Source organism: Neolamprologus multifasciatus, chromosome 19 (genome assembly GCF_963576455.1).
Source record: "Neolamprologus multifasciatus chromosome 19, fNeoMul1.2, whole genome shotgun sequence".
NCBI lineage: Eukaryota > Metazoa > Chordata > Actinopteri > Cichliformes > Cichlidae > Neolamprologus > Neolamprologus multifasciatus.
This window is the reverse complement of record NC_140457.1, coordinates 3,743,500-3,765,365: the sequence shown is the minus strand read 5'-3', so window position 1 is coordinate 3,765,365 and position 21,866 is coordinate 3,743,500. Positions and strand designations below refer to the sequence as shown.

General features: G+C 43.7%; 1 long non-coding RNA gene across 1 annotated transcript in view; it reads right to left on the bottom strand.

The window, feature by feature from the left end:
• The window catches only part of LOC146495728 (uncharacterized), a 61,145-nt gene extending 39,742 nt beyond the window's left edge, over positions 1-21,403 (bottom strand). Inside the window, exons 1-2 of the long non-coding RNA XR_014871148.1 lie at positions 20,404-21,403; positions 356-552 (exon numbers count right to left, since the gene is read on the bottom strand). This is a non-coding gene — a long non-coding RNA (uncharacterized LOC146495728). The remainder of the gene's footprint in view (positions 1-355; positions 553-20,403) is intronic.
• Positions 21,404-21,866: the final 463 nt, after the last annotated feature.

The window sequence follows — 21,866 nt, the reverse complement described above, 5'->3', positions numbered from 1 at the left end:
CCCCTACAGCTGTTGGCATTGGAACCACAACACAGGAAACAGAATGTGAGCACATTTCTCAGACGCATAAGCACAGCTCCTCATCACCAGAGTCTGTTAAACATTCACACACAGGAACTAAGATAAGTCAAGAGGCTGTGGTGCATCTTTATGTCTGCTTTGTCTTTGCCTGGCTTTCTCAGGGCTCTAGACAGACTAGAGGTAAATAACTTCTTCATTAAAGTTCTAATTCAATTTGAGATAACGGGGAGGTCTGGGGGCGGGGAGCGTGCGCATATGCCGGTAATTGTGTTTGTGCTGGGGGGATATTCCCCCAAGTGCTGTTGATAATCTAAAAAGTTTTAAATTTCATTACCTATTGAGGAAATACATTCCAAGGTCTCATTGATCGCGCAGACGGCCGGATAATTGGTGGTAACGAGGAGTGGCGTCCCATCTCTGAATCTATGAAGTGGGGCTGAATGTCCCCTCTGGCTCCAGTGTCAGTGTAGAACAGGATGCTCCTTGTTTTTCAATATCCGCTTTGAAATCTGCTCAAGGGTTTGGAACAGTCTGGGAATAAAAGTGAAGGGAATGTTGTTATCTTAGCATAAATAATGCTTGTGTGGCTTTCTATATATTACTTACTAGCTCCTTGTTGTTAGAGTAACACAGTAAGATTACTGAGTCCTGATTCAATGACCTGTTAATGTGTTGCAGTCCCTCAACTGTGTGCTCGAGCAAAAGACATAAAAAGTAATAAATGCCCTTAAGTTGGGGCCAGAGTGTTAAAGAACCCAGAACTTGGATTTCAGAATTCCTTCAGTTTTCAGTAAGTAGCAGACAGAAAAACTTTTAATTTGACGGGACAGGCACTAAGAATGGGCCAAACTGTGGGAACCTGGTACTTGGCTGTGGGTGGATGTGGCTCAGGATGTAGACTGGGTTATCCAGTAAGGTCAGTGTTGGGGAGTAAGGGAATACATGTACCGCTGTTACGTATTTTAAATACAAAATATGAGTAACTGTATTCCGTTACAGTTACCGTTTAAAAAGGTGGTATTTAGAATACAGTTACTTTGTTGAAATAAATGGATTACACGGCGGTACTTCCCTGTTTCATATTGTGGCGGGTCAGGACTGTTTGGGTTTTGTTTGACAGCTACGTTCTGTTGTTCCAGGCGGCAGTGTTACGGTTGCCATGGTTACAGGGTGACGCTCTCTCTCTGCGTGTTTCCTGGGTGAGAGAGTGTCTTTTTGTTGTTGTCGTGCTAAGCTAATAGGCAGAATGCTACAGGTATAGCTCTAAAGAATGTAGCATCATAGGCAGTGTAGTCCGTGCTGCAGGGAGAATGGACTGCCATACCCGTTATGTGTCTGTGAGCGAGGGAGGGAGAAAAAGGAAAAGTACGAGCTGTCATCGAGCAAAAACGGGAGCTGGAAGCATGTAAATATAATAATAACCACTGCAGCCAAGAAGAGAGCCTGACGAGCCCAGATGTAAGTAAGCTATTAAGACTCGACTGTACACCGTGTTCGTGTTTTCCTCCAAAAACAATAAGTTCTGTTGGAGCAGCCTTTCAACGCCTCTCTCTGTCTCTCGCTAGCAAAGTTGACCCAGACAACAAAGTAAAGCTAGTTTTCAGCTACGAGCCGACACAGAACCCACCGTATTAGTCAGAGGTCCCTTTACTACGGTTCGGAGCCGCGGACCTTCAGTAACAGTAATAAATCACAGCAATAGTACATTCATGTAGTTGTAAACAGCATGATAATATATTAAGTAATCCAAAGTATTCAGAATACGTTACTCTCATTGAGTAACGTAACGGAATACGTTACAGAATACATTTTGGGGCATGTATTCTGTAATCTGTAATGGAATACATTTTAAAAGTAACCTTCCCAACACTGAGTAAGGTTGATGCTTTTGCCTTTAGAACTGCCTTAATTCCTCATGGCACAGAAGGAACAAGATGCTGGAACCATTTCTCAGAGATTTTCTCTGTATGGACATGAGAGCATCACACAGTTCCTCCAGATTTGTGTTGTCAGCTGACTGTGTCATAATGGGATGGACATGGCCAGAAAAATACTCAGGTAGGCCTATTTGGAACCAAGGAGCCCAAATGGTGCCCAGATAGACCTCTTCAATTCCATCCATTAGCCAGTCGATGTGAGCGTGCAGTGTGAGCTGTGCAACAGTGTGGAGTACGCACTCTGAATATGAATTGACTGCATTGGCAACAGACTACTGTACTTCACTGCACTGAATCAGTCTTTCTCACCAAGGCTTAGAAAGTGGAAGCGAGAGATGTGGGCCAGGCAGATAGTGCAGCCTACTGACATACATTCTCCAGATGGAAAAAAATGGAGATTTACTCCTTTTTTCTCTCTCTTTTTTGCTCTCTGCCTGCCTGCCTCCCCCACCGTTTAATCAGACTTACTACAGCCTGCTCATTCCTGAGTGTGAGTGAACCGTTTAGTATTCTGCGCAGGGAAAGCTTCATCTCTCTTGAGTGTTATTGCTTGTCGTGTATGTTGGAGAACCTCGGTGGAAACAAATCCCGGACTCTTCTTTTTTCCTAATTTCTTTCTTCCTGCACAATCTGCTGCTTATCTTTCCGATAAATCTCTTCCATTCTCCCCCCGCAGCATATTTATTTTCACCGCACAGTATTAAAAAGTGCAACAACGATCATTCTTCATTGCTGGAATACTGCATTCTGGTTTCATCCCACCCTCCAAACTCCCCATATCCCCTCTGCAGTGCTCTCCTCTGTTATCTCAGGAAGGAACCATGTGATTCCTGAGATTCCTGCATGCCAAATACAGAAATATTTTTCCACTAGTGCTCTCGTATATTGGTATGTATATATTATAAACATGCCAGTGTTGTTTTTAAACTGCAGGCAGAGGAGGGAGAGAGTACTTTTGTGCTGCCAAATAAACACACTGCAAAATATTTATAAGATGGGTCACCCAGTGTGTTCCCCTTGACGTCGTACGCGGGATTAAATACAAACACACGAGCGACGCCGCATCAGGAGAGTGGGCGATGTACTAATCTGCTGCCTTTGAAGGCTTAGGCTGGGCCTCTACTTTACAACACTGTAAATTTGTATTAACTGCAGTTTTTCCTCACAACTGTTTAAATTTAATACCAACTCTCGTTTTGCCGTATTAGCTTATGTAAACATATATTGTAGCTCAGCATCAAAGTCTTGATACTTGATACTTTGGGTCAGACCACCCGAAAGCCCACCCGAGCCTGCTGCAGTCTGTCTTTCAGCAGAAAGTTGAGTGAAGCAATGCATCTTGGGACTTCTCTTGCAAACCACTCCATGTAATGAAGACTGTCCTCTCAGGAAAACACAGCCCTCCCCAAAAATGGGTGCACATCTATAAGTCTGCAACCAGTACTGAGCTATTAATTTCAAATAAAATGCTAATGTTTATACATCCATGACAACCATACATTTGATATAGAATTATCTGAGAAACAGTATGGCTAACTGTGAGGTACAAACCATCCAAAGAGTGATTTTACTACCCAGCACTAACAGGCAGGTATCTGTTTGTGGATGCTCCTTGCTAACCAAACATGCTAGCATCCCTTTATTCTAATATAATCATTTCTAGCTCCATAAAAACAACCATGGTGATGGTCTCAGTGGCGTAGTCAAGGTTTGAAATACCTCCCATACCCACTCCCTTCGTCAACTACTTTGAGCGAGTTTGCAGGAATAGGCGGATCGATCCAAATATTGATAGTATTGATACCTGTACGGGTATTGGACTGATATTATGATCAATACTTTGTTTCTCTTCTCTAACTTCAGTGTGTTGCTCTCGTTTATCAGAAAGTAGACACGTCTGTGCAAACATGCATGCACACTTTGCTCCGCCCCCTCTTTCACGCTCTGATGTGTTTAGTTGTCCTGCAGTCACATGACTCAGCAGCAAAAAGAAACGAACTGATGAGGAAGTAAATCCCTCAGACACACCCAGAGCCCGAGCACAGAGGCAGAGGTCAACGTTACAGAGATCCAAAGATTGACCTCTCTGAAGATATTCTCTGAGAATAAGAATAATGCTTTTTATTATTTGAAAGTACTGAATTGGTATCTGCAATTCTGCCCCTAAATTGCAGCATCAACCACCACTAGCAGTGAGTGGTTGTCTATTTTCATGTTTTTGGTCCTTGTTCTTCATGTGAAGCAGTAAACTGTAGCAACACGCCCTGAAAATGAGCCAAGAAGATGCAAACAGCTGGTTCACATGATGTCTGCACCTGAATCTGAATTATTGCTATTTAATACTAAATATACTAACGCATCTGGAAAAATGCCAGCAGTACATGTCGTTTAATTGGAGGGACTTGTTTTGGGGGATAATGACTTAAATTCGAGGCTCATGCTGTAGCTTTGGACACAAAATCCATCCGGTGATTATTTTATTCTTCCTGTAAACAAACAAAGGTCAATAAAATAGAACAGTCAGAGACACTTGACCAGCTCTCCGAGTGTCATGAAACAGGGCCGCCTGCCAAAAGAAGGCAGGGAAAGATGACTTCTTTAAACCACTTCCAGTGTGGCCAAAGGCAAAGGAAGTGAATACTGTGAAAAACAGAAAAGAAGTAAAAGTAATCTCTCAAAAGCGAAAGGACAAAAGGTTGCCTGGCACACGCTCGCTCATGCAGTTGCTGCTCCACTCCTTAATGTTATTTATCCGTCACTATTATTGATTTCTTTTGCAACTTCTGCAATGTTGCGCGCAGTCAGAAAGGTGATATTGGAATTTTTGACTTGTGTTGATATGTATCGACCCCCACTCCGCCCGCCCTCCCTCTCTCCCCGCCGCCATTTATTTTCCCCTCGCTTTCTCTCTCCCAGCTGTCAGCATTGGCAGAGGGCCACACAGACGCTTGCCGCTCGGCTAGTGACAGATGCAGCAGCAGTCAGGCAAAGAGGAGAAAAGGAACAAGAGTTAAAACAGACAGAGATCGAAAAAGAAAGATGGAGAAAGGGCGAGGTGGATGGGTGGGAGGGGAGCGAGCAAAGAAAAGAGGGAGAAGAAGAGGGATGAGTGACACAATAGAGAACTGGCCCTCCCCATTGTGCGAAAAAGGGACACGGTGCAGGATTAGGCCACGGCCAATAATCACAGCCAGATGGGCTGTGGAGGGGTGTGGACAGAGAGCGAGATTGAAAAACAAGATAGCCCGGGACATTTTCAGCGTTGGGTTACAGAACAACTTTATTCTGACATTTGCATTCACAGCCTTGTGTACAGTCAGGACACAGAGTGAGCAGCTTCCAACACAGCCCTGCGGTTGAGAGCACTACAACTCATTTCCTTGCAAGATTGCATCACCGATAGGCCACATCTGTGTGGCATTTAAATCATGTTGCCCTTTTTCTCCCTTATTAACATTCCTGAGCCCATTCCTGAAGCACTCACACTGTGGGATTACCTTGACCAAAACATGGCTGTTTCTCCCCAGCTCCAACACAAAGGGCTGCACTTATTTCTGTTTTTCTAAATAGCGATCTGCCACTCGTATAATGTTTACGTATCAAGTATCTGGGCGCTGGGGTCACTCTGAGCCTTCAAGAACCCCCGCAGGACAAGAAAGTTTGCAAAGTGGAATCAGAGGGGAAAAACGTGATATTAGAAACAAGTTCTGGGCGAACACCAGTGCGGTTGTTATTTCTTACTCGCATGAGGCACCCTCTCCCTGAGTTTTTGCCAGCGGTATCTCCACCTTTTCAACCAGAAAACAAAACACAGTTTAGCATGTTTGACCAGCTTTGCTTTGCACGACACATGTAACATTACCATGAAAATGAGAGGTGTTACACATGAGATCTGGACTCTAAATGAGTCCCCGAATGGGTGTAATCACAGTTGACAGGCTCGTGAACTTGGCCGAGCTCTGCATTGGCCCAACAAAGGCTAAAACGCCCACAAGCAAACAAACAAACGAGCCCAGAAGAAATCCTCACTGCCCCATCCCCCTACCCCTCGCTGCCTTTATGCCATTGTTTTTCTCCCCCAATTTCTTTGTCTCTCCTTCTACCCCCATCTGGTGCATGTGGACGAGGCATCTCGGTGCTAATTCACTTCCTTGGACACCATCTGCCGTGTGACTTTCTTCAGTAAACTGAGCCTGACTGGCCATCGAAGGGAGGGGCCAGGCAGTGTTGTCACCTGTTCTCCACACCGCCTTCTACCACCCGGCATCATTTTTCAGTGAGCAACATTAGAGGGTGTGACGAAAAGGGTGTTTGTCAAGCATTAGCACTTGACTAATCAGAGTTTTTTTTTTATAGTCTTTAATGATTACCTCATTTGTCACAGTCAGCGTCATTTATTAGTGTAAGCTGATATCTTTTCTACTCCTGCATGGACTCTGACTTTAAAGATAAACTTTGGTATAATATAAACTACAACTGGCACTTCTGTAATTAATGACCCTCTTTACCTGCAGGTTGGGCAAACAAAGAGATTGTATCTGACTAATCAGTAACTAATTCAGACATTCAGAAATGACATTTGGCATCTACATATACATTTTCATCCATTTATGTTACATAGTTTAATAATAACAGCCTAATAAATCTAATGCTGTGATATTTGTTATTAAATAGATACACTTGGTCACATGACTGGCAGTTAGTTACAATTAAATAACAGTTTTTTCTTGCTTGCAAGGAAGGTCCTGTCCTGTTTCACTCCAGGGTGACCGAGAGTGAGAAAGAGACTTTGTGAGACTCTCTTGGTGCAGGTGTCATGGTCTGCGGAGACAGGCCGTGCGGTGGTGTGTGTGATGGACCCAGGTGCGTACACAAGTGAGTAGACGGGAGTGAACTTAACAGAAAGCGAGCCTTTATTATGGCTGAAGACAAAGTGCACAAACAAAGCAGGGATAGCGTGACTAAACTAGACTACAACTAAACTGGAAAAACGAATACTGTGACAAACTAAGAAGACTCAGAGACTATGATGATCACTGACCGTGAAAACATGGATGTGAGAACACAGACGACGCGACACTGAACACAGCAAGACTGAGGACTAAATACACACGAGGTGATCAGGGGAAGTGGAGACACATGAGGACACAGCTGACTAGAATGAAACATAATTACAGCACAGGGGAGAGTAAACCTAAATGCAGTGAACAAAGAACACCAGACTCTTTCAAAATAAAACAGGAAACCCAGAGACATGAAGATAAATCATGACATGGCCTTAACATAACCACACAGACATGAAACATGACAGGTAGACGCACGAATCAGGGAGACTGAGTACAGGGGGAGATGACAGAAACAACTAAGAAATTAACTAAATCAAAAATGGATACAAAAATACAAACACTGGGTCACACGACCCAGCCCATGACAGCAGGATTAATTGGAGCTCCTGGAGACAACCCACACAAGCACCATCAGAAGAACCCTGCCTGGGTTTGAACCCACTACCCTCTTGCTGTGAGGCAACAGTGCTAATCACTGAACCGCTGCCGAAAAGCTGCATGTACACGCTCAACATAAATTGTAATGGTGCTTTCAGAAGTGAAATTTTAACTTTGGAGGAGTCCAGCCAACGGATGGAGTCAAGTTACAGCAACATATTTTCAAAATGTACCGTGAAATCACGCTTCTCCGAGCTCTCTCCATTTTTCCTTTCACTACGTTCCCGCCCAGATGTGCACGGATATTTTGTTAAAGTGTTTCTATGCCAGGGTGCTGGAAAGGAGAGTTCGTCCGCTAGTCGAACCTCTGATGCAGGAGGAACAATGCGGTTTTCGTCCTGGTCGCGGAACACTGGACCAGCTCTTTATCCTCTCGAGGATACTTGAGGGTGCATGGGAGTTTGCCCAACCAGTCTACATGTGTTTTGTGGACTTGGAGAAGGCATTCGACCGTGTCCCTCGGGGTGTCCTGTGGGAGGTGTTGCGGGAGTATGGGGTGTCTGGCCCATTGCTATGGGCCATTCGATCCCTATACAACCGTTGCAAGAGCTTGGTTCGCATTGCCGGCAATAAGTCGGACTCGTTCCCGGTGGGTGATGGGCTCCGCCAGGGCTGCCCTTTGTCACCGGTTCTGTTCATAATTTTTATGGACAGGATTTCTAGGCGCAGCCAAGTGGTGGAGGGCTTTCGCTTTGGTGGCCTCAGGATCTCATCTCTGATCTTTGCGGATGATGTGGTTCTGTTGGCTTCATCGGGTGAGGGCCTCCAGCTCGCACTGGAGCGGTCCGCAGCCGAGTGTGAAGCAGCGGGAATGAGGATCAGCACCTCCAAATCTGAGGCCATGGTTCTCAGCCGGAAAAGGGTGGAGTGCCCACTCCGGGTCGGGGATGAGGTCCTGCCCCAAGTGGAGGAGTTCAAGTATCTCGGGGTCTTGTTCGCGAGTGATGGGAGAAGGGAGCCGGAGATCGACAGACGGATTGGGGCTGCAGCTGCAGTAATGCAGACGCTGCACCGGTCCGTCGTGGTGAAGAGGGAGCTGAGTGTAAAAGCGAAGCTCTCAATTTACCGGTCGATCTACGTCCCTACCCTCACCTATGGCCACGAGCTGTGGGTAGTGACCGAAAGGACGAGATCGCGGATACAAGCGGCGGAAATGAGCTTCCTCCGAAGGGTGGCTGGCATCTCCCTTAGAGATAGGGTGAGAAGTTCGGCCATCCGGGAGGGGCTCAGAGTAGAGCCGCTGCTGCTCCACATCGAAAGGAGCCAGCTGAGGTGGTTCGGGCATCTGACAAGGATGCCCCCTGGGCGCCTCCTGGGTGAGGTGTTCCAGGCATGTCCCACCGGGAGGAGGCCCCGGGGCAGATCCAGGACACGCTGGAGAGATTATATCTCTCGGCTGGCCTGGGAACGCCTTGGTGTTCCCCCGGATGAGCTGGAGGAGGTGGCTGGGGAGAGGGAGGTCTGGGCCTCTTTGCTTAGGCTGCTGCCCCCGCGACCCGGCTCCGGATAAGCGGATGAAGATGGATGGATGGATGTTTCTATGACTTTTGTCCATATGCAAACTTTTTTTAGCTTTTAAAAAACTCCTTCTAGGGTAAAGAGTGTCAGAAACGGCATCTCTGTGTGTGGGATGCCATTTTTATCTTCTTTTTTGACATCAGATTGTGTGCCGTGTTATTGTGTGAAGGCTTCTTATCGGCCAAGATTGCAGTTAGGGTTGCTTTGATGTCCTCTTGGTAGAGCCTCACATAGTTTTTGTTTTCATTTGGAGGGAAATACTTTTTAAAACAAAGGTAAAATCCTTCATTCAAACAATACCAGTGCCCTTGTGAACCTTTAGCTCTTTCAAAAGCACAGTTGAATCATTCGCCTCCTGCTGCCCTTCATGCCAACAGTGAAGTTTTCCAAATGCACCTCATTCCAAAGACTTTTATGTGAACTTACTGTAACATGGAGAGGTGAGGTTTTGGAGCTGATGGCACTGAAAAGTAATGTATAAACTTTTTTTATGACTTCCCCAATTTATTGCTTAATTCACTCACCCAGGCGTGAGACAGGCCAGACTTTTGACTAGTAGGGTAACTTACTGCTAACACGGCTCAGCCTCCTGCCTTTCTTGGATGTTGTGCTTGATTCTAACACCTGGCAAAACAGCTACACTAATCACTCTGTTGGAGATGAAAGAATTAAAGCACTTTTTAATCCTTAGCGGTGCCTCGGTGTTTGTTTACTTTTGGGATCTGAAGGAGTCTTTGGCTCCAGAAATGGCTCTTACTTCAAACTTAACAAGCAGATACCGAGGGGCCACAGATTAAGACCAAAAGGGATAACAATGAAACTGAGATATTCCTCTCGACTATTCTCTGAGAATTTAATTATATATCAGGTCCCTAATCAGCTGACTTAATTAACAAAGACTTCATTATTAAGCATGTCAGCCTCTCGAAGGTGAACCAGGATAATAATAGAAGAACAGAGACGTTCAATTACCGAGCTCAGCAGGTGATTTTCTCACAGCGCAAAGAGGCCAGACTTTAGTTGAAAAATGTCAGCGGATTAGATGCTTTTTCCCCCTCAAAGGTGCTTTTCATTGCTAAGAAAGATATCTAGTCTAGGAACGTTTTGATCTTAGTACCACACATCACTGCAAAGTCAACACTGTCAAAACTTGAGCCTGAAAATTATGAATACACGTGAAAATGAATATGCTTTGAAAGAATACCTCATGATCTGCAAAGCAATAAAGATTCTCGCCTAATCCTAATGGATGTGCTCCAGTGTGTGAGCGCTGGGTTGTGGAAACAAACGGCCTGTCTCTGCTCCGTTTCCTCACACATCTCTAGCCAGATCCATTTCTTTTTCCCCTCTCTCTGCCTTTTTGACCTTCTAGCTCTCCAGCTCTGAACAGAGTTGGATTTCTGCAAAGCACGGCCCAAGTTCTGCCATCTGTGGCTTGTGCTTTGACCCTTTTCCATGGCTCAGGAAGTAAAGGATCCGAGCCATAGCTTCGTCTAGGGGAAGAATACTGTTGCTGCTTCGCCGGCTGACTGACTGGCTGTCTTTTGACGTGACAGCTGGGTGAGGAAAACAGAGCTGTTCCCCGGCGAAAGGATTGGCTAAGGACAGACCAGACAGTGTGCTGGATTGTATGATTTGGTACAGGGTGCAAAAATGTGAGTGGCACATGCATATGTTCAGAAATGAATGTATATGCAGTTGCAAACGAGCAGACAGTAGCAACTGGAGTCTTGCAGCTGTTGACACTGATGCATAAGAAGCTTGTGTGGCTGGGAGCATGACCCAGTGGCAACATCCCTGCTGATAGTGAGGACAGAAAGCGACTGTCTGCTGAATATCTCTCAGTGGAGGCCTCAGCACTGTCCCCCTAATCCTCCCTCCCTCCTGCTGTCTTTCAGGAGTTGATAGCAGCCCTCCATCCAACCCTTGTCCAAGCAGCCTGTCGCTGGATTGCTCTTCTTTTCCCTTTAATCTTTTTTTATCGGGGCCAGCAGAGTGCAATTTATGACGCTGCTTTCTTGTTTGAAAATAAGAACAACGCTGTCACTTGTTGTTCGCTCGCTCTGTGGTATAGTATCGCTTCCTGTTCCTGCTCAAACACAGTGGTGTTTCTGAGTAGCTTATTTGCTTAGCAGTTTAATTAACAACTTTTAAATACATTCTTTTTTCACAGTATAATCTTCACGTGCTTCATCCGAAGCACACTTTCTCTGTACTCACTACCTAATTTATAGCCAAAGTATTCACTCACTGTCTCTGTACTGTTTCGCTAGCTTAGCTCGTAGCCGACCCGTTAGCACCATGGCTACTTCACCTGTCCCTTCTGCACTTTCTTGCTCATTGTGTCAGATGTTTAGTTACTCCTCGGCCTCCTTTAGCAGTAATGATATCTGTAACAAATGTAGCATATTTGCAGCTCTGGAGGCCAGGATTACTGAATTGGAGACTCGGCTTTGCACCCTGCTCTCACCCTTAGCTAGCCAGGCCCCTGTAGCTGGTGCAGCCAAAGATAGTGTAGGCCCCGCTAGCTGTTCCCCGGCAGACCCCAAGCAGCTGGGGAAAGATGGCTGGGTAACGGTGAGGAGGAAGCGTAGTCCTAAACAGAAGCCCCAGGTACACCACCAACCCGTTCATGTGTCTAACCGTTTTTCCCCACTCGGTGACACACCCGCTGGGGGTCAAACTCTGGTAATTGGTGATTCTGTTCTCAGACATGTGAAGCTAGAGACACCGGCAACCATAGTCAATTGTCTTCCAGGGGCCAGAGCAGGCGACATTGAAGGAAATTTAAAACTGCTGGCTAAGGGTAAACGTAAATTCAATAAAATCATAATTCACGTCGGCAGTAATGACACCCGGTTACGCCAATCGGAGGTCACTAAAATCAATATTGAATCGGTGTGCAACTTTGCCAAAACAATGTCGGACTCTGTAGTTTTCTCTGGTCCCCTCCCCAATCAGACCAGGAGTGACATGTTTAGCCGCATGTTCTCCTTAAATTGCTGGCTGTCTGAGTGGTGTCCCAGAAATGATGTGGGCTTCATAGATAATTGGCAAACCTTCTGGAGGAAACCTGGTCTTGTTAGGAGAGACGGCATCCATCCCACTTTGGATGGAGCAGCTCTCATTTCTAGAAATATGGACAAATTTATTAAACCCCTCAAAACATGACTATCCAGAGTTGGGACCAGGAAGCAGAGTTGCAGTCTTACACGCCTCTCTGCAGCTTCTCTCCTCCTGCTACCCCCCCAAAAACCCATCTCCATAGAGACTGTCTGCTTCCAAAAAGACAAAAAACAAACTAAAAACCAGCAACAAACAACTTAAACATTTACAAAGAAAGAACAATACAGTATCCACATCTGAACCAAAGAGTAAAACAGTGAAATGTGGATTATTAAATATTAGGTCTCTCTCCTCCAAGTCTCTGTTAGTACATGACTTAATAATTGATCAACAAATTGATTTACTCTGCCTTACAGAAACCTGGTTGCAGCAGGATGATTATGTTAGTTTAAATGAATCAACACCCCCGAGTCATTCTAACTACCAGAAATCTCGAAGCACAGGTCGAGGGGGCGGTGTGGCAGCAATTTTTCACACCAGTCTATTAATTAATGAAAGACCAAGACAGACTTTTAATTCATTTGAAAGCCTGATGCTTAGCCTCGTCCACCCCAGCTGTGAAACTCAGAAACTAGTCTTACTTGTTATCATCTATCGTCCACCTGGGCCTTACACAGAGTTTCTGTCTGATTTCTCAGACTTTATATCTAATTTAGTTCTGAGCTCAGATAAAATAATTATTGTGGGTGATTTTAACATCCATGTTGATGCTAAAAATGACAGCCTCAACATGGCATTTAATCTGTTGTTAGACTCAATTGGTTTCTCTCAAAATGTAAAAGAACCCACCCACCACTTTAATCACACTCTAGATCTTGTTTTAACATATGGCATAGAAACTGAACATTTAACAGTGTTTCCTGAAAACCCTCTCCTGTCTGATCATTTCTTGATAACATTTACATTTACAATAATTGATTACGCAGCAGTGGAGAGTAGACTTTATCAAAGTAGATGTCTTTCTGAAAGCGCTGTAACTAAGTTTAAGAATATAATCCAGCCACTGTTATCATCGTCAATGCCCTGTACCAACACAGAGCAGAGCAGCTATCTGAACGCTACCCCAACAGAGGTCGATTATCTTGTTAATAATTTCACCTCCTCACTACGTACGACTCTGGATACTGTAGCTCCTGTGAAAACTAAGGTCTCTAATCAGAAGTACCTGACCCCGTGGTATAATTCTCAAACACGTACCCTAAAGCAGATGACTCGTAATCTGGAGAGGAAATGGCGTGTCACAAATTTAGAGGATCATCATTTAGCCTGGAGAAATAGTTTGTTGCTTTATAAGAAAGCCCTCCGCGAAGCCAGAACAGCTTACTACTCATCACTGATTGAAGAAAATAAGAACAACCCCAGGTTTCTCTCAGCACTGTAGCCAGGCTGACAAAAAGTCAGAGCTCTTTTGAGCCAACCATCCCTTTAACGTTAACTAGTGATGACTTCATGAACTTCTTCACAAATAAAATTTTTATCATTAGAGAAAAAATTACCAATAATCATCCCACAGATGTAATATTATCTACAGCTACTCTTAGTTTCATTGATGTTAAGTTAGAGTCTTTTTCTCCAATTGATCTTTCTGAGTTAACTTCAATAATTACTTCCTCCAAACCATCAACGTGTCTTTTAGACCCCATTCCTACAAAACTGCTCAAAGAAGTCCTGCCATTGATTAATTCTTCGATCTTATATATGATCAACCTATCTCTAATAATCGGCTATGTACCACAGGCCTTCAAGGTGGCTGCAGTTAAACCTTTACTCAAAAAGTCATCTCTAGACCCAGCAGTCTTAGCTAATTATAGGCCAATCTCCAACCTTCCTTTCATATCAAAAATCCTTGAAAGAGTAGTTGTCAAACAGCTAACAGATCATCTGCAGAGGAATGGTTTATTTGAAGAGTTTCAGTCAGGTTTCAGAGTTCATCACAGCACAGAAACAGCTTTAGTGAAGGTTACAAATGATCTTCTTATGGCCTCTGACAGTGGACTCATCTCTGTGCTTGTCCTTCTTGACCTTAGTGCAGCATTCGATACTGTTGACCATAATATCCTATTAGAGCGATTAGAACATGCTGTAGGTATTACAGGTATTGCACTGCAGTGGTTTGTATCATATCTATCTAATAGACTCCAATTTGTGCATGTAAATGGAGAGTCCTCTTCACACACTGAGGTTAATTATGGAGTTCCACAGGGTTCAGTGCTAGGACCAATTCTGTTTACATTATACATGCTTCCCCTAGGCAGCATCATTAGAAGACATAGCATACATTTTCACTGCTATGCAGATGACACCCAGCTCTATCTGTCCATGAAGCCAGATAACACACACCAATTAGTTAAACTGCAGGAATGTCTTAAAGACATAAAGACTTGGATGGCCACTAACTTTCTGCTTCTTAACTCAGATAAAACTGAGGTCATTGTACTCGGCGCTGAAAAGCTTAGAAATATGGTATCTAACCAGATTCTTACTCTGGATGGCATTACCTTGGCCTCCAGTAACACTGTGAGGAACCTTGGAGTCATTTTTGACCAGGATATGTCCTTCAACGCACATATTAAACAAATATGTAAGACTGCGTTCTTCCATTTGCGCAACATCTCTAAAATTAGAAATATCCTGTCTCAGAGTGACGCTGAAAAACTAGTTCATGCATTTATTACTTCCAGGCTAGACTACTGCAATTCATTATTATCAGGATGTCCAAAAAACTCACTGAAAAGCCTTCAGTTAATCCAAAATGCTGCAGCAAGAGTCCTGACAGGGACTAGAAAGAGAGAGCATATTTCTCCTGTTTTGGCTTCCCTTCATTGGCTTCCTGTTAAATCCAGAATTGAATTCAAAATCCTGCTCCTCACATACAAGGTCTTAAATAATCAGGCCCCATCTTATCTTAATGACCTTGTAGTACCATATCACCCTATTAGAGCACTTCGCTCTCGCTCTGCAGGCCTACTTGTTGTTCCTAGAGTATTTAAAAGTAGAATGGGAGGGAGAGCCTTCAGTTTTCAGGCCCCTCTTCTGTGGAACCAGCTTCCAGTTTGGATTCGGGAGACAGACACTATCTCTACTTTTAAGATTAGGCTTAAAACTTTCCTTTTTGCTAAAGCATATAGTTAGGGCTGGACCAGGTGACCCTGAATCCTCCCTTAGTTATGCTGCAATAGATGTAGGCTGCCGGGGGGTTCCCATGATGCATTGAGTTTTTCCTTTCCAGTCACCTTTCTCACTCACTATGTGTTAACAGACCTCTCTGTATTGAATCGTATCTGTTATTAATCTCTGTCTCTCTTCCACAGCATGTCTTTTATCCTGTCTTCCTTCTCTCACCCCAACCGGTCGCAGCAGATGGCCGCCCCTCCCTGAGCCTGGTTCTGCCGGAGGTTTCTTCCTGTTAAAAGGGAGTTTTTCCTTCCCACTGTCGCCAAAGTGCTTGCTCATAGGGGGTCATATGATTGTTGGGCTTTTCTCTGTATCTATGAAGCGCCTTGAGGCGACATTTGTTGTGATTTGGCGCTATATAAATAAAATTGAATTGAATTGAATTGAATTGAATTGAATTGAATTGAATTGAATTGAATTGAATTGTTTGGCACTGCTTTGGGCTCTGGCTTGGTTTAAGGACGGGATTGTGAACAACTTCTAATGATGAAGCAATACTTTTGATGCTGTGGATTAAATTGAAATATTTCATTGGCAGTTGTGCTCTGAACTGCTGTGTTTTTATAAGGGACAGTAAAAGTGTGCAGAGTTGTCTTCTTCATCATATAGTACATCTGTATATAAAAGATGGCTGTAGTGAAGTCACTGTCATAGTCCTCAGGTTTTGTATGTATCCTAGGGTCTTATATGAGACCGCAAAGACAGTCAAGATGTCAGTTTCAGTCAATTTAGCGGAAATGAGGTCTTACAGACAGCTGCCTGTGTTGAAACCAAAGTGGCCACAAGCCTGTATTGCATGACTCTTAGTACAATTTAAACAGTTATGAATGAGAGTGTTGGCTAGAAACCTTTTGTTTTTTGTGTCGTATCAGGCTGTGAACATGTTTATTTCTCATTTAAACACAACAGTCTGGAGATTGACTCACTTTTGGAGCCAATAGATGAAAAGCAGTTTTTGGCCCTTCCACGTTGGCTTCATTTTTCAGCATCAGTTTGAATATCATAGTATAAAATACTCTTAAGTATTATTGGTTGACCTTCCACAAACCTTGTGCATTTACAAAGAACCGCAGCATCCCGGGGATCTTTAAATAACATCCATTTTCCCTTTTTTTCCCACTCATTATCCCGCTATCCATGTCTGTCCACATGCTGTGGGTTTGCACAGCGATGTGGAAAATATGCGTCTTTCTTGCTGTGGTAGCACGTGACTGATTTACACAGTAGTCTTGAATAAATGGGAACACTCTTGTCTCTTTTTCTGCTCACTGAGTACAAGTGTACAAAAGTACCACGTGGCTGGCCACATGAGTAATAACTCATTTACCATACCCTCCTCCTGTCGCCAGCGATCGATCCCAGTGCTCATTTAGCCCAATCAGTTGTTATGGAGAATCAATCGACAACTGATGCTGCACTGATTCAAACTCATCCACATCAGGAATAACAGTAAGGATTCTTTTGTGGCCATTTCTCACACATTAAATGCATCGGCTGATCTGACAGACGCTGGCTGGGCCGACTGCGCCTCCGTATGTGTGTTGAATTTGCGTGATGTTACATGCCTTCTGGGGAGGTGAGGTTTGTTAGGGTTGGGGGGGTTCTGATGTGCCCTGGTGTGGTGAGTTAGGAGTCAGGGGAGAGTTAAAGCAGAGGGATGGTCTCCATCTGTCAGCTTGGCTCTCTCCAAAGTGGCCATCACTCAGGATTGATTAGCCACGAGCCCATTAGCCCCCTGGCTTTTTCTCTCTTTTCACTTCTTTCTTTTTTTCATGCTATTTTCTCCCCTGTAACCATCTACCGTTCTCCGTTTCATTCAAAATCATCTATTTCTATTTTAAATATCTCTCTTTATCTTTCCCCTTTGCTTCCTAAAGTCTCTTGGTTCACAGTGGTGCCAGGCCAACTTTGTTCATCTGCTCAAGGTTCCAACTTTCTCCCCTTTTCTCACGTTTTCATTTTCACTCCCTGTGTCTGTTCCTCTTTCTTTCCGTCTTGCTATGCTGCAGGGAAATGCTTCTCAATGATTTAGAGTTCACCTCACTTGTTTCATTTTCTCTCTTGAAACCCACTGGTGCCATCGCACCTCTTTTCACCCCTCCCTTCTTCTGCTTTTATATCAATTGCCTCAATCAGTTCAGCAGGCAGACGCACCCCGATAGTCACAACCATTCTGCTGTCATGACAACAAGATGCTGTGGGGCATAGAGACCATTACTAAGTCCACCCATTTAGGTCATGTCCTCTAGGTCGTGGAGGGATGTGGTAGCTGGAGGGGTAGAGGATATTTATATAAACAGAATATTGGGTTGGCGATGGGGGGATTGGGAATGGATGATTTAGTGATGAAAAAAATGGGTATGGGGGTCAGTGTGGTACTGCATGTGTGGTTATACAACAAGGCTATGTGTCTGTAAACATTTCCTTTACAGCCTACAAGATTAAAATAATAATTTTAGCTGCATGTATCTACACCTTTGGGTTAATACGCCCTCACTTGGTCCACCACGCTGTGCCACTCTCAAATATCTCAGCTTATTACTTTTTTATATTTCATGGGATTTGGCTCTACTAGTTTTTGCTCTTGTTCCTAAATAACTGCAGTGAAGATCAGGACAATTTTTTAATTTGTCAGATTTTTGCAAAACTACAGAGACACAACCTCTGAAAAATGAAGCAATGTTGAAGTGCTGAAAGCTGCATTTTTGAAAACAAGTATCCACAGAAAAAATACACCGTTTTAGGGGTAAAAAACGGTTTTGGTGTCTATAAATAAAGTATTTTAGTCTAAATAACCCAAAATGCGATGTCCACATATGTGGACGCCAGGTCCTAGGAGGTTAACACATGCCAGTAGCTTAGCTAATTGATGTGTATTATCTGGCTTCATGGAAAAATATAGCAGGGTATCATCTGCATAGCAATGAAAATGTATGCTGTGTTTTTCCATCATTTTGCCTAAGGGACCAGTACTCTGTGAATAATTTTCATGTGGGAAGAAAGCTTCCCATGAGTACAAAGTGCTGAAAAGAAAACTGGGGTTGTCCCTGTCAGTGACAAATCATAAGATGTCCTAGCTTTAGAAATGGATTTTATATAGAGTGAAAAACTCTGTTTTAAGGCCAAAGATCTTCTAAATTTGTGAAATCTCAATTTCTTTGCAACGGATTGGAATACTTTGAAGTGTGCATATATCTCATTTACTGTTTGATAAAAGTCAAATAATAAATTAAATACAGTGTTGAGGTTATTATTTTCAACATCTACATGAATGCTCAAATCCCTCACTATGATTATTGTCACAGTCTGGCGAGGGCAGACTGTAGGGGTTGACAAAAGGACCCAAAACGCTGCAAGGAACAGGGAACAGAACTTGAAATGTTAACAAAAAGCGAGCCGTTTAATATGGCTGGTAAAAAAAGGTACAAACAAAGTGCAAACTGAAGCAAAATTAACACAAACCTAAACTGGAAAATCTAAACAAACAATAAGAAAAACCTAGACAAGAAACTTGGAAGCATGGCGTGGACAACAGACGACCTGACAATGACACACTGAAAACAGAGGACTTAAATACACAGGAGGTGATTAGGGGAAGTGGGAACACATGGAGGAACAGCTGACTGACATGAGCCTAATGACAGGACAAGGGAAGTGAAACTAAATACAATGAACAAAGAACACACGACTCCTTCAAAATAAAACAGGAAATATGAGACAGACATGATAATACAAACTTGATAACATAAGACACGCAGCATGAAACACAAAGGGGGAGGGAAACTTAAATACAGGGGAAGAAAACACAAGGAGTCGAATAACCAAATGAACTTCGCTAATCTAATGAACTTAAACATAAACAACATCCAAATAAACTGAAACTTAAAACGTTGGGTCAACAGACCCAGGATCATGACAATTTTTTTATCTGAACTAATCTGATTTGAAAAGTCAGATATATTAGATAGAAACTTTGAGTAAGGTCCAGGTGGACGATCGATAACGACAAACATAACCGGCCCTTGAGATTTCCAGTTAGGCTGTACAAGGCTAAGCTTTCAAATAAATTAAAACCTCTGTCTGGGTCTTTGGTTGATTAATAAGCTGGAGTGAAAGATGGCTGCCTCTCCTCCTTGGTCTGTGCTTCAGGGATTCTGACAGCATTAAAATTAACATTCATCCTGCTATAATGAGGATTTTGTAATGCAGAGAAAATCAGTATTTTGATCAGTTATTATTACAAGGAGTTAGAAGAGAGAGAGACCGAATGTTTAATAGTCCACATTTAGCTCGTTTACTCCTCGGTGTAGCTGAGGTTGTTATATTGCTCTCTTCATGAATACTTCCACAAAATGTTTTTTTTAGGTTGTTTTTGATGGTCTGGTAGTAGATGCAGTCACTATGGTTTTGGGAGGAAGAGAGAGCTGCATAAAACGGGTTTTATTCTTTCTGAATGCATCTTGTGTCACTGGGACCCTGGTGGACCATGACTCATTTGTGGAGAATTTACATTAGAATGCAGAAACTATGCATGTGCCCGGGCAGTGGACTTCAAAGAAGTGTAACAGGATTGGCTACTCGGCTGTGGCGTCTCCAGCTATCCTTGTCCATGTCTGCAATCCAGGCTTTAGACTGCACCTCTACTTCAAGGTCTCAACTCTGGAGAGTTACATTTTGAAAGTTACTGTAGCAGTAGAGAGGCATGTAGTAACTACCAAACTGGAATATTTTTAAAACTCTAGGTTAGGGCAGTCCTTTTTTGTTTTTGTGGGTTACTGATGACACAGAGTGATTCATGCAATCTTATCAGTTAGTGATAACCACAATAATGACAGAAGGTGGTCAGTGCGGTCACAGATAAGGTGATCCTGTGCACAAAGGCTTTCTAAGAGAAGATGTGGCCTTGAGAGCTCCTGACCGTGGCTCCACACCAGGCCTCTGATAAGCTTGCAGAGTGCTGATTGAGTCCTTACTGATCTGTCGTCTACTTCTGCTGGAGTGCTGACGGCCAGCTTCAACTTAAGAAGAAGCTCTTCAAAATCAGACCTTTCAAGCGCATTGTAAAACAATGGCAGCAGACACGTAAATATACACACACTCCCCATCATCAACAGTCTACTCACACCAGTGTGGAGGTGGCAGTAGGCCGCGTTTAGACTCGAGGGCACGTCCGAAAAGACAGTGTTTCCAGGAAAGACCACACTGTGTCGACGGCGTTCCTGCAGGTAGATTCCACTTCCTGGTACCTCTGAGGACTCCACCAGTAGCCTCCCTTCCCCTGGTGTGGGGTGGAGAAGCTGTGCAGCTCTGGCCACCAGAAACGCCTCACGTACAGGCTCAGCTGAGGCTTCCTTGATTGGGAGGTGGTGGTAGAGAAGAGCAGAAAGAGACGAAGGCAGACAGAAAATCAATACAGCCACAGCATTACCCAGCGTACTCATTTCCTAGCTGTGTGGCCCTAATTAATCACAGACATAAAGGCAGGAGCACACACGCTGATCAGTCTGTACATATTTCAGTCTAGTTTAAAAAGATGGCATAGAGATATTCTTTGTTTTTGTATGTAAGTGTGCCCACAGAAAGCAAAAAAATAATTAAAGTCCCCTTTTCCCCACCACCCTACGCTTGACTTTTTGCTGTTTGTTAGCAGCTTTGTCACAGTTTCAACTCAGCCAAGTGATGAGTGATTTACCTTGTAGCCACCTCACATCTCTCATTAACCACAGTGGAACTGTAATAAGCTAGTCTGCGCTCTGGCATGGGAAAGAGGATTAGAGGTGGTAAAAGCAGCTCAAGGAGAAGAGGTGCAAGGATACACAAAGAGGAAGAGTGTATATGTGTGACTGACACAGTATGCATGTTGACCAAAATATGACAGCAATGCAGGACCAGTTAAGGCTATCTAGTTACAGAGAGCCTTTTGTGAATATAGTGATGTGAGACCTGCTGGCTACAGTCACAGACAGTGGGTAACTTTAGAGGGGCCGCTGGGGATAAAATGGCATGGAAGGGGCCCCAGACCCGACACCCACTCACCCCCACTCCATCTAAACACCTAGAGGCCTGCATGGCATTAGCCTCAGTATGTTGTTACACTCACACACACACACACACACACACACACACACACACACACACACACATATAAAACCTCCTTCAAAAAGAAAAAAAATAAAGAATACGGCGTTAACATGAGTAAGTCGTAGATAGAAGTGTCGAAAAGTGACGCCTTAAAACGTTTTTTAACGGCCAGCAGGGGGCGACTTCCCAGGTTGCAAGAAGAAGCCACATTGCATAGAAATGCATTAGAAAAAGACTATACTGCTAACTCGATTTATGTCCTCTGCCAACACGTTCCTAATGAGTTTATGGTCTCAATCATTAGGTTTACACCTAAATAAATACATCACGCTTATTTTGTAAATTATGACCCCTGTTTAGGAAAAAAAGAGTCCACAAACTGAGCTGGTGATGTCACATTGGCTATTTAAGACATTTCACATGTTAATAACTTTACAATGTTGCCACTTGACGAGCACAGACATACACGTCTCTAGCTGATTTGTCTCTGTGGCGGTTATAGCCT